The sequence below is a fragment of the Brienomyrus brachyistius genome, unplaced genomic scaffold (genome assembly GCF_023856365.1).
Source record: "Brienomyrus brachyistius isolate T26 unplaced genomic scaffold, BBRACH_0.4 scaffold967, whole genome shotgun sequence".
Classification (NCBI taxonomy): domain Eukaryota; kingdom Metazoa; phylum Chordata; class Actinopteri; order Osteoglossiformes; family Mormyridae; genus Brienomyrus; species Brienomyrus brachyistius.
The window spans coordinates 21,317-32,222 of record NW_026043242.1 but is presented as its reverse complement, the minus strand read 5'-3'; positions in this window follow the sequence as shown (position 1 = coordinate 32,222).

The window sequence follows — 10,906 nt, the reverse complement described above, 5'->3', positions numbered from 1 at the left end:
AATGGAACTCATTAATAACCAGTATCACGTAATAACCTGGGTTAGAATAGAAGGCTTGTCCAACGAGCTGCGTCACCAGGTAATGTAAACGATCGGTAGCGAAGCTCCCCTCACGGCCAATGAGAGAGAGTCTCGCGATATTTCAGGCGAATTTGAGGTTTCAGAGCGTAGATCGCACAGGCAGGGATTCTTGTGAGCACTCAATGAACGGAGGCTGAAGTTGTGTAAAAGACATGCATTTATTCCTATAACTAACATAAGACAGACATTACACCTAACAAACAATAAACACGAAATAACGGAGTGGACACAAACAATGTAATCATGAAAATGCAATGACCAGATTTAAAATGAGTAACCTTAAAAGGGAAAATACTGTTCTGCAAAGCAAGCAATTTGTGGAAATACTGTCCTAAAGTAATATAGCAGGTGAATAGGAGTTTAGGTTGTTATAAATGAAAGGAAGTTTGTTTACTTGGTTGCAGAGTGGGGGGGGGGGGTCTTGGCAGTTGGTTGCGGAGGCTGATGAGCTGATGGGTGATGGCACTCAGGGAGGCGCGGTGTTTGCAGCGGTTGTTGGAGTGGAGCCCCTCTGATTCCCTCTCCTGGTGAAGCTTGGGCTTGGTTGCAGTTCTCTGTCCAGCTGGGTCTTCACTGATAGGCTTCAGGAGGGCTTCTTGTGGGCTTCTCTTCTCTTGGGCTGATGTTCTCTGCCTCTCTTCGTGCTGATGGTCTTTTGTTTTCTCCTCCCTTCTGTTTCTCCTCTCCTGGCTTTGTTCTGAGGTGCCAGGTTTTATAGTGTAAAGTTCGTGAATAGGAGTGACCAGGAATTCGACTCCTGGACCAATGGCTGACCATCCATTTGGCGGGCTTTCGGAAGGGGGTCTGTATCAGTCCTTTTGAGATTTATGACCAGAGTGATTTCCCTTGTATTGATGATTTTCGTTAGGCTGGTGTAACTTTTGATATATTCACTTTCGTGGTAACCACTGACCAGATTTGGAAACTGGAGTGATTTTCCATCGGTTTGATACCAAACATGCCATAGCAGCCTAGCGGTTCACACCTCATACCATCTGTAATGATTAATTAATGATTACTTATATTATGTCGTTATGTTATATTACTCACACCTTATTTTATGCCTCACAATCTATATAATTGTAAATATACTGTGTAGCTGCTGGCGCGTTCCAAACTAAATCTCATTGTACTTACAATGTCAATAAAAACATCCATCCATCCATCTAGGCAGGCCAGTGTCGCCTCCATCCTTCCTGAAGTCAGTGATTCCTTTGTCTTTGTGCTGTTTAGTGCCAAATTGTTTGCTGAACTCCAACCTATCAGTTTCTGGACCTCATCTCTGTAAGCTGACTCATAAGAACCAAAGAGATTTACAAATGAGAGGAGGCCATTCGGCCCATCAAGCTCCTTTGAGGAGAACTTAGCTAATAGCTCAAAAATCTTATCTAGCTCTGATTTAAAAGAACCCAGGGTTTTAGCTTGTGTTACAATAACAGGAAGACTATTCCATACTCTAACTACACGCTGTGTACAGAAATGCTTCATCAAATTCGTTTTAAAATGTTCTCCAGCTAATTTCCACTTATGGCCACGAGTTCTGGTATTTAAACTAACATTGAAATAGCCATTTGGCTGAACAGCATCCAGACCTGTTAGAATCTTAAACACCTGGATTATGTCCCCCCTTAGTCTCCTTTGCTCGAGGCTAAACAGATTCAGCTCAGCTAACCTCTCCTCATTAGACATTCCTCTAAGACCAGGAATCATTCTCGTTGCCCTACGTTGCACCTTTTCCAAGGCAGCAATGTCCTTCTTAAGGTATGGTAACCAAACCCGCACACAATATTCTAGGTGGGGTCTTACCAAGGAATTATATTATCGTAGCATCACTTGCCTTGTCTTAAACTCCACACACCTAGAGATGCAATGTGCCTTCTCGCGTGGTGTTCCTGCAGAGGGAGTCTGTGAGTGCTGGAGATTGGGGGAGGGGGCAGTGTGGCTATGTCTGCTCTGTGTTCCTCCAGACGAGCAAAGAAGCTGTTTAGCTCCTTTGCTAAAAGGGCGTTGCTGTTAACAGTGACGGTGTTGTTGCCTTTGAAGTTTGTAATGTGTTGTATTCCCTGCCACACCCACTGTGGGTTGTTGTATGTGAAGTAGACCTCTATTTTCTGTTTCTCTGCCTGCCTGGCAACCTTGATGCCCCTATTCAGGTTAGCTCTGGCTGCACTCTGTGTTCTTGACTGCGCTGTCTTGTCCTGTAGTATTGTATTGTTGCTCTTGTGTTTATCTTGCACTTTCTCCCTCTGTTTGTGCTCCTTTCACTCTGTATAGTTCTATCTTGCCCGCACTTGTGTCATCTTGTGTTGTTTCTGTTTTTCTTCTTTGTCTTGCACCGTGGTCCAGGAGGAACAATGTTTCCTTTCACTGTGTACTGTGTATATTGCTGAAATAACAATAAACCCACTTGACCACCTGCCTCGATTCATCCTGAAGAGTTTTCCAATGTTGTTCAAAGGTCTGTTTGTTTCGGGTGAAGGACACGCCCCTGGACGTGCTGGATAAGGGGACCACAGATCAGTGTCCTCAGTCCTGCTTCTCCCTTCAAAGCTGAGAGGAAGATGACCCGCCTGCTGGTTCTGGTTTTGGCTTATGGAGCTCTGCTTATCTCCACAGAGGCCCAGCAAGATTACCACAGTCTCCCTGCACTCTACAAGACGGCCATTAAACTCACAGTCGAAAATGCTCATCAAGGAACCCGTCAGCACATGAATTTCTATAACATCCAGGGCCGTCCGAAGGTAACTGCTGAGAAAGTGTTTACAAAAGTGTGAAACTTTCATCATCTGCAAGCTGAACTAATGAGAATCACATTGATTTTGATGTTTTAATTTCAATGCATATGATGCTTAATGTCTCTTCACAATGAAAGTGATGGTTGTATATCTCAGCCCTGGTCAATTTTACCTTCTCACAGTTTCTCTCTGAATCTGCTGCAGTCAAGTCTGTGACAGTTTGCCATTTTTTGGGTGATTATTGTTTGTTATATTGCCTTTAAAACAGTTGTAGGCAATTTTGTATATAACGTGTTTATGTGATTTAGATCAGCAGTGAATACATTGACATTGAGATTCTCTTGAGAGCAACAAAATGTCCAAAGTCAACTGCAACAGACCATCGGGCTGACTGTATTTTCATGGACAAGAGGGTAAGTAAAGAGTCACTGTGACTGTGAGCATTGGACATATCAGTTAGCAAATTAATTTAGGTTCATGTTAACTTTTTTGATGCCCTGCGGAGGAAAGTTAGCCAACAATAAAGTAACAAATAGATAGGTGGCCTCAAACAGCCAGTTCCATCACCTTATTCTCAAATTTTAGTAGGTTTACAGGCTTAAAGGCTGGATTACCAGGCAGTTGAAATCAGCCTTAAATGGCAGTGTGGTGTTTTGTGGTGAAAGGGCAATTAAATCTGGTCAGAGCAGGGTAGATGCGCAGTGTGAATTACCCTTTAAATTTACCTCTTTAAATAGTGAACTACAGGACCACTTAGCTTGATCGGAGGACAGTATTTTAATACAGAGCAGTGTTCAGTTAAACGGGATTTGTTGTTCATACTTTTAGATGAACTTGCTTTGTATAATATAGCCTTAAGGTGACCCTGCTTTGGAAGCTCTTTCCTCTAAAATTGTTCTGTGTCATTAAACCCTGCAGTCCAGCAGCTCTGCCTTAAATCTTTAGATATATCTTTACTACACCTTCTCTCACTGTATTTATTGCCCACCACTCTTTAAATACTGTTTTTGTGTGTCTGTGTGTTTTTGCAGCCATTCATTAACTGTAGAGTTTGCAGCAGACGGTCTGGTAATAATCTTACACATCCATCAATTGACTGTGTACCAAACAAGAAAGTGGATGAAGTAAGTGTAGAGAGTCTTAGCATTATGGAAATGTAACAGGTGTGTGAATTGTGTCTAAACATGTGGTTAAACTTTGATTGTGTTTGTACATGCAAAAATTTGATCAGAGTACTGTTTATTAATGACAAGGTTACTTTTAATCTGAACAACAGTGGCAGCACCAGGGAAAAGCTTGGGGGGGGGGCTCTAGCTCCTCCTCCAATGACCATAGTACCCCCACAGCACCCCCAAAATATTGGTTTCATTTTTTCTTTAACTATCTGTAAAATCTGTATATTGTGTAAGACATTTTTGCGGTTTTTATAGCATACTTGTAGTGTATTTTTTCTTCAAAGTACACATAGAGGCTCTGTGAGCTAGACGTTAGAATTTCATATTTTATCATATTTTATCCATGCTGTAGCTTATCGTGCTGTGTGCTTCTATACAGCATCTACATAAGCTGAAAAGCTAAAGCACCCGCTCTAAATAATCTCACTCCCCTATAGCACCTGTAGCATTAAGTCACTGGCGCTGCCACTGCTGAATAAACGACTCCAATCTGACTAAACCGCTTAACTTTTCCTCCCCATGTTACATTTCAGGACAAACGACGTAATATGTGTCCTTCTGATAAACCTCCTCTCAGATCTAAAACTGCCTTGGCTTCCAAGGACACTAAAGAAGCTGAAGGAGACTGTCTGGGCTGTTTCTGATGGCTGATGGTCCTGCAATGTGGACCAGAGGAGGAAACTGGAAGGGAAAATGCTTTGCTTTATATCATGCCCACCCAAAGCCCCCAGTGAGTAAGCCATAGGCGCCGATAGCATGGAAAAACTCCCAAGAAGGAAGAAACCTTGGGAGGGACCAAACTCAAAGGGGGAGCCCATCCTCCTGGGGCCGGCAAAGTGTAGGTGCAGGATCACAAAAAACTTAACGAGAGAATTCGACTGTCCCTCACAAAAACTGTAAAGTTTTAGTGGCTAAATTGCTTTTTCTATGCCTTTTCAAACAGGAGGAGATTTGTTTGGCTATATGTAGAAATTTTCTATACAATTTAGACAGCACAGAATCATTAACCTACTTTAATGAATTTATTTATACAACCACATATTTCACACATTTTGACATCAGTCATGCAGTGAAGATACAGTCTCTTTATTTCTTGACGCCAACCCTCCCCATTAATCCGGGCTTGGGACCGACACCTAGTTGAGCTGGCTTGCTCCCTTAAGTGGCTGGGTTAGGCTAAACTATGTACATATTTATAAAGACTACAATAAATTTATAAAGACCTCCCTAAATATGTAGTCTAACAAAACGCAGTTTAAAGAAGGTAGCCTACCTGGTAAACAAAGAAATTAAAAGGCCCACAGCATATAATCGGGCTATATTCCAAGCAGTTTTTAAGAACGTAACCTACATGGCGAAATTGAATTACTTTCTGGACCAACAAACGCAACCAGGCATGAACATTATGCACCTTCCTAGTCTTGATGTAAGTCGTCCTACAGATGAGGACGTTAGGCAGCCTTTAGATCCGACCCATCATGCACTGCAGTTTTTTGCAAATTCCTCAGACGGAAAACCATTAAATACCTCTTCTATTACCTTATATTACCTTATATTCATGTAATAAATATACAAATATCAATTAGTTGGAAATCAGCCAGACAGACGTAATTACTACAAATGGTTTCCACTGTATTTGTGACTCTGAGTGCCGCAGGCTTGGATGCAGTGCCGCACCATTTTGTAAGGCATGCACTGGCCAATCATGTAGCACTTCTCTCAGAAATATTAATGAGACATCACCTACCACCCTGCAAAAAAGAAATTTGCCGCTTGTCCCCCTGCACATGAGCCAACTTGGCTGCGTCAACCAGCGGAGCTCCGGAGCCTCTGGAGAAACACGCGGCAAAAAAGGCTCGCATGCGGTCTTCCAAAGTTTGGGAATACTTCAGTCATGACACCTTTTCTGCGCCTCTACTGTAGCTGGCGTTAATGATGCTGTTTCAGCCATTTTATATTTTCTGTTTACTTATTCTGTCATGTAAGACTGAGACAAATTATCGTTTACGACAATTCTTACACACTGTAGCCTGACTTGCTGACTTAAGTAAGTTTAACTATAAGCTACCTTTGCTAGTGTTTGTGAATAACATGTTTCTCTAGTTATGAAATTATTCCATGTTTTAGCATCTGTTTCAACATTAAAGTCAAATTGGTATACTGAAATATATAAAAACTATTGAACTATTAACTTAAGTCTAACATAGAAAATCCTACTGAATCTCTTAAGATTTTCCTTTTTTGTTAATGCACTAATGTTTAAGAAGTGTCTTAATAAATTGAATTTCAGATTTGTGTGTGGGTGGGAGTGGGTGAATTGTATTAAATTCATACATTCATTCTTTTGGCTCAGACATTACTGACCTAAAACAAATTGAGGCATTGGGTAAGTGCTTAAATTAGCTACTAAATGGCAAAAAATATTCTAAATATCACATTTTCCATTCTTCGGTATAATTTTAACGAATCACCTATGCTGCCAAACATTAACGCATAGATTGTCACAACACTCTATGTTTTAGTTCTTCTTTATGTGTATAGGACGGTGTGATGGTTCTGGTGGTGGGTGTGGCCGACGCTGCTCGCGATGTTTGGCTATGCTGCAGTCCCAGGGACCAAGTTGGAACACATTTCCACCTTCAAGCTTAGGTGGAAAAACGGCACCGAGACCCAGCAGCAGGACAACTTCACTTGTCCAGACAACCAGCCCTGCTTCATCATTGAAGTAAGCCCTGTGAACAGGAGCGAGATGTACTTCTGCAGTGGATGTTATAGCGGAAAGAACATCCCCATCCTCACGTCTGCCGGAGTGCCCCCTCAAGTGGGTGTGTGACTTAACTCGATGGATGAATTGGACAGAATGTACTGTTACTAGAGGTCGACCGATATGGGTTTTTCAATAGCCGATGCCGATATTTAGGAGTCAGGGTCAGGCGATGGCCGATATATGCTGCTGATTTTTTTTGGCCGATAATTGGACGTTTTCCCCTCTATTTGCATGGTAAAATATCACACTAATAATAACAAACGATACACAAAATTTCTCAATTTAGCATTTATTGAATACTCAACTTGGAAACAATAACACATTTATAAACAATAAAAATAGCAGCATCAGAATCTCTGTTAGTGCACAATATAGCAGCAAACTCCTCATGTTTGACGGAAGGAAATTTGTAAACAATACAAAAAGGAATAAGCATGTTATCTTCAGTTGTAATCCCACTTCCAGTCCCTGAGTCTTACTCACCACACTCATACTTCACAGCAATCAGACAGCAGTTAATTAACCAGAAGAGAAAAATGCAAAAACACAACAGAACTTGTAAATAATAACAAACTAATAGACAATAAAAATAGCAGCATCAGAATCTCTATTAGTGCCAAATATAGCAGCAAACTCCTCATGTCTGACGGAAGGAAAATTTGTAAATACACAAAGGAATGAGCACATCTTCAGTTTTAATCCCATTTCCAGTCCCTGAGTCTTCCTCATCCCACAAGCAGGCAAGGCATGTCACCCCGGTTGTGTGACACTTATTTTATATAATAAAATAAGTGCCCCCTGCGGCCCCAGAGCCCGAGCAGCCGTCTCCGCTGCCTGCAGCTACCGCGCCCACGTCCGAGGCGCTTTCCCTGCCTGCAGCTCCCGGGCAGGCGCCCCCTCTGCAGCCTGCAGCTCCAGTCCCTGGCCCCACTCCAGTCCCTTCTCCCCCTGTGACTCTGGTACCCTCACCCCGACGAGCCCGACCCCGGCCACGGGTCCTTATGTCTGTGTCCCATAAGGGGAGAGGACACAGACGCACGGCTGGGGTCCCACCCGCCCAGCCCCCTGGCTCGCCCTCCCTCGCCGGCGCTAGGGCTTAGTCGGCGCCTGCGGGTCCTGGCCCTCCGGGTCGGCTGTCGTCTGCGGGTCCCCCTCCGCGGCCTCGTCGCCCTGCCTCGGTCCCTCCTCCGGCGTCTTATCGGTTGCCTGCGGGCCCCCCGACGGCGGCTCCTCATTCGCCTGCTGGTCCTCCCGCTCTGGCGTGTCGGAGGACGTCGCCGTCTGCTGCGGCTCCCCCTCTCTCCTTGCCCTCGCCAGGGTCCCTTCCAGCTCCTTCGTCCCCTTCCCTGGTCTCCCCTCCGACTCCCTCCTTCGTCCCTGCGTCTGTCCCTCACCCCATCTCCTCGGCCCCTCCGGCTCCGGCCTCCCGGCCGCCTGCAGCCCTTCCGGCTGCCTCCCGTCGCCCGCTGGGTCTCCCTCGGGCTCCTCTTGGTTCCCCCTCCTTCTCTCCCTGGCCTCCCGTCTTTGTCCCTCCTGCCTCTGCTCCCCCTCGCTTTGTTCCTCCTGTCTCTGTCCCTCCTCTCTTTGTCCCTCGTCCCTCTGGCTTCTGCTCCTCTTTCCCCGATGTTCCCTTCGTTCACTCCCGGTCCTTTTGTCCTGCCTGTTCCCTCCGTGTCCCCCTTTCTGATCTGTTTCTCTGCCTTTCCTGTCTTATGTCAAGTCTTGTCCTGGCTCCTTCCCCTGTGCCAGTTCTGTCTGTCCGTTCTGTTCCCTGTCCCTCATTAATGAGGTTTTATATAGATATACATATATGCCCGGCTTGTCCGCTCCTCGTGTGTGCCACGCCCCCTGATTACCCACGTGTGCTTCCCTGATCGTCTCCTGCTTTGCCCGATTACTTTGATTAGTCATGACCTATTTTAAGTCCTGGTCTTACCTGTTTGCCCTGTCCGTCATTGTAGTTTGTCAATGCCTGCGTTCCGTCCTGCTCTACCCGCTCCGTTTCCCCGATTAAAGACCCGTTTTCACAAACACAAAAAATTGGTTCAGATAGGCGACGGACAATCTGATTGGCTCAGATAGGCGACGGACAATCTGATTGGCTCAGATAGGCGACGGACAATCTGATTGGCTCAGATAGGCGACGGACAATCTGATTGGCTCAGATAGGCGACGGACAATCTGATTGGCTCAGATAGGCGACGGACAATCTGATTGGCTCAGATAGGCGACGGACAATCTGATTGGCTCAGATAGGCGACGGACAATCTGATTGGCTCAGATAGGCGACGGACAATCTGATTGGCTCAGATAGGCGACGGACAATCTGATTGGCTCAGATAGGCGACGGACAATCTGATTGGCTCAGATAGGCGACGGACAATCTGATTGGCTCAGATAGGCGACGGACAATCTGATTGGCTCAGATAGGCGACGGACAATCTGATTGGCTCAGATAGGCGACGGACAATCTGATTGGCTCAGATAGGCGACGGACAATCTGATTGGCTCAGATAGGCGACGGACAATCTGATTGGCTCAGATAGGCGACGGACAATCTGATTGGCTCAGATAGGCGACGGACAATCTGATTGGCTCAGATAGGCGACGGACAATCTGATTGGCTCAGATAGGCGACGGACAATCTGATTGGCTCAGATAGGCGACGGACAATCTGATTGGCTCAGATAGGCGACGGACAATCTGATTGGCTCAGATAGGCGACGGACAATCTGATTGGCTCAGATAGGCGACGGACAATCTGATTGGCTCAGATAGGCGACGGACAATCTGATTGGCTCAGATAGGCGACGGACAATCTGATTGGCTCAGATAGGCGACGGACAATCTGATTGGCTCAGATAGGCGACGGACAATCTGATTGGCTCAGATAGGCGACGGACGATCTGATTGGCTCAGATAGGCGACGGACGATCTGATTGGCTCAGATAGGCGACGGACGATCTGATTGGCTCAGATAGGCGACGGACGATCTGATTGGCTCAGATAGGCGACGGACGATCTGATTGGCTCAGATAGGCGACGGACGATCTGATTGGCTCAGATAGGCGACGGACGATCTGATTGGCTCAGATAGGCGACGGACGATCTGATTGGCTCAGATAGGCGACGGACGATCTGATTGGCTCAGATAGGCGACGGACGATCTGATTGGCTCAGATAGGCGACGGACGATCTGATTGGCTCAGATAGGCGACGGACGATCTGATTGGCTCAGATAGGCGACGGACGATCTGATTGGCTCAGATAGGCGACGGACGATCTGATTGGCTCAGATAGGCGACGGACGATCTGATTGGCTCAGATAGGCGACGGACGATCTGATTGGCTCAGATAGGCGACGGACGATCTGATTGGCTCAGATAGGCGACGGACGATCTGATTGGCTCAGATAGGCGACGGACGATCTGATTGGCTCAGATAGGCGACGGACGATCTGATTGGCTCAGATAGGCGACGGACGATCTGATTGGCTCAGATAGGCGACGGACGATCTGATTGGCTCAGATAGGCGACGGACAATCTGATTGGCTCAGATAGGCGACGGACAATCTGATTGGCTCAGATAGGCGACGGACAATCTGATTGGCTCAGATAGGCGACGGACAATCTGATTGGCTCAGATAGGCGACGGACAATCTGATTGGCTCAGATAGGCGACGGACAATCTGATTGGCTCAGATAGGCGACGGACAATCTGATTGGCTCAGATAGGCGACGGACAATCTGATTGGCTCAGATAGGCGACGGACGATCTGATTGGCTCAGATAGGCGACGGACGATCTGATTGGCTCAGATAGGCGACGGACGATCTGATTGGCTCAGATAGGCGACGGACGATCTGATTGGCTCAGATAGGCGACGGACGATCTGATTGGCTCAGATAGGCGACGGACGATCTGATTGGCTCAGATAGGCGACGGACGATCTGATTGGCTCAGATAGGCGACGGACGATCTGATTGGCTCAGATAGGCGACGGACGATCTGATTGGCTCAGATAGGCGACGGACGATCTGATTGGCTCAGATAGGCGACGGACGATCTGATTGGCTCAGATAGGCGACGGACGATCTGATTGGCTCAGATAGGCGACGGACGATCTGATTGGCTCAGATAGGCGACGG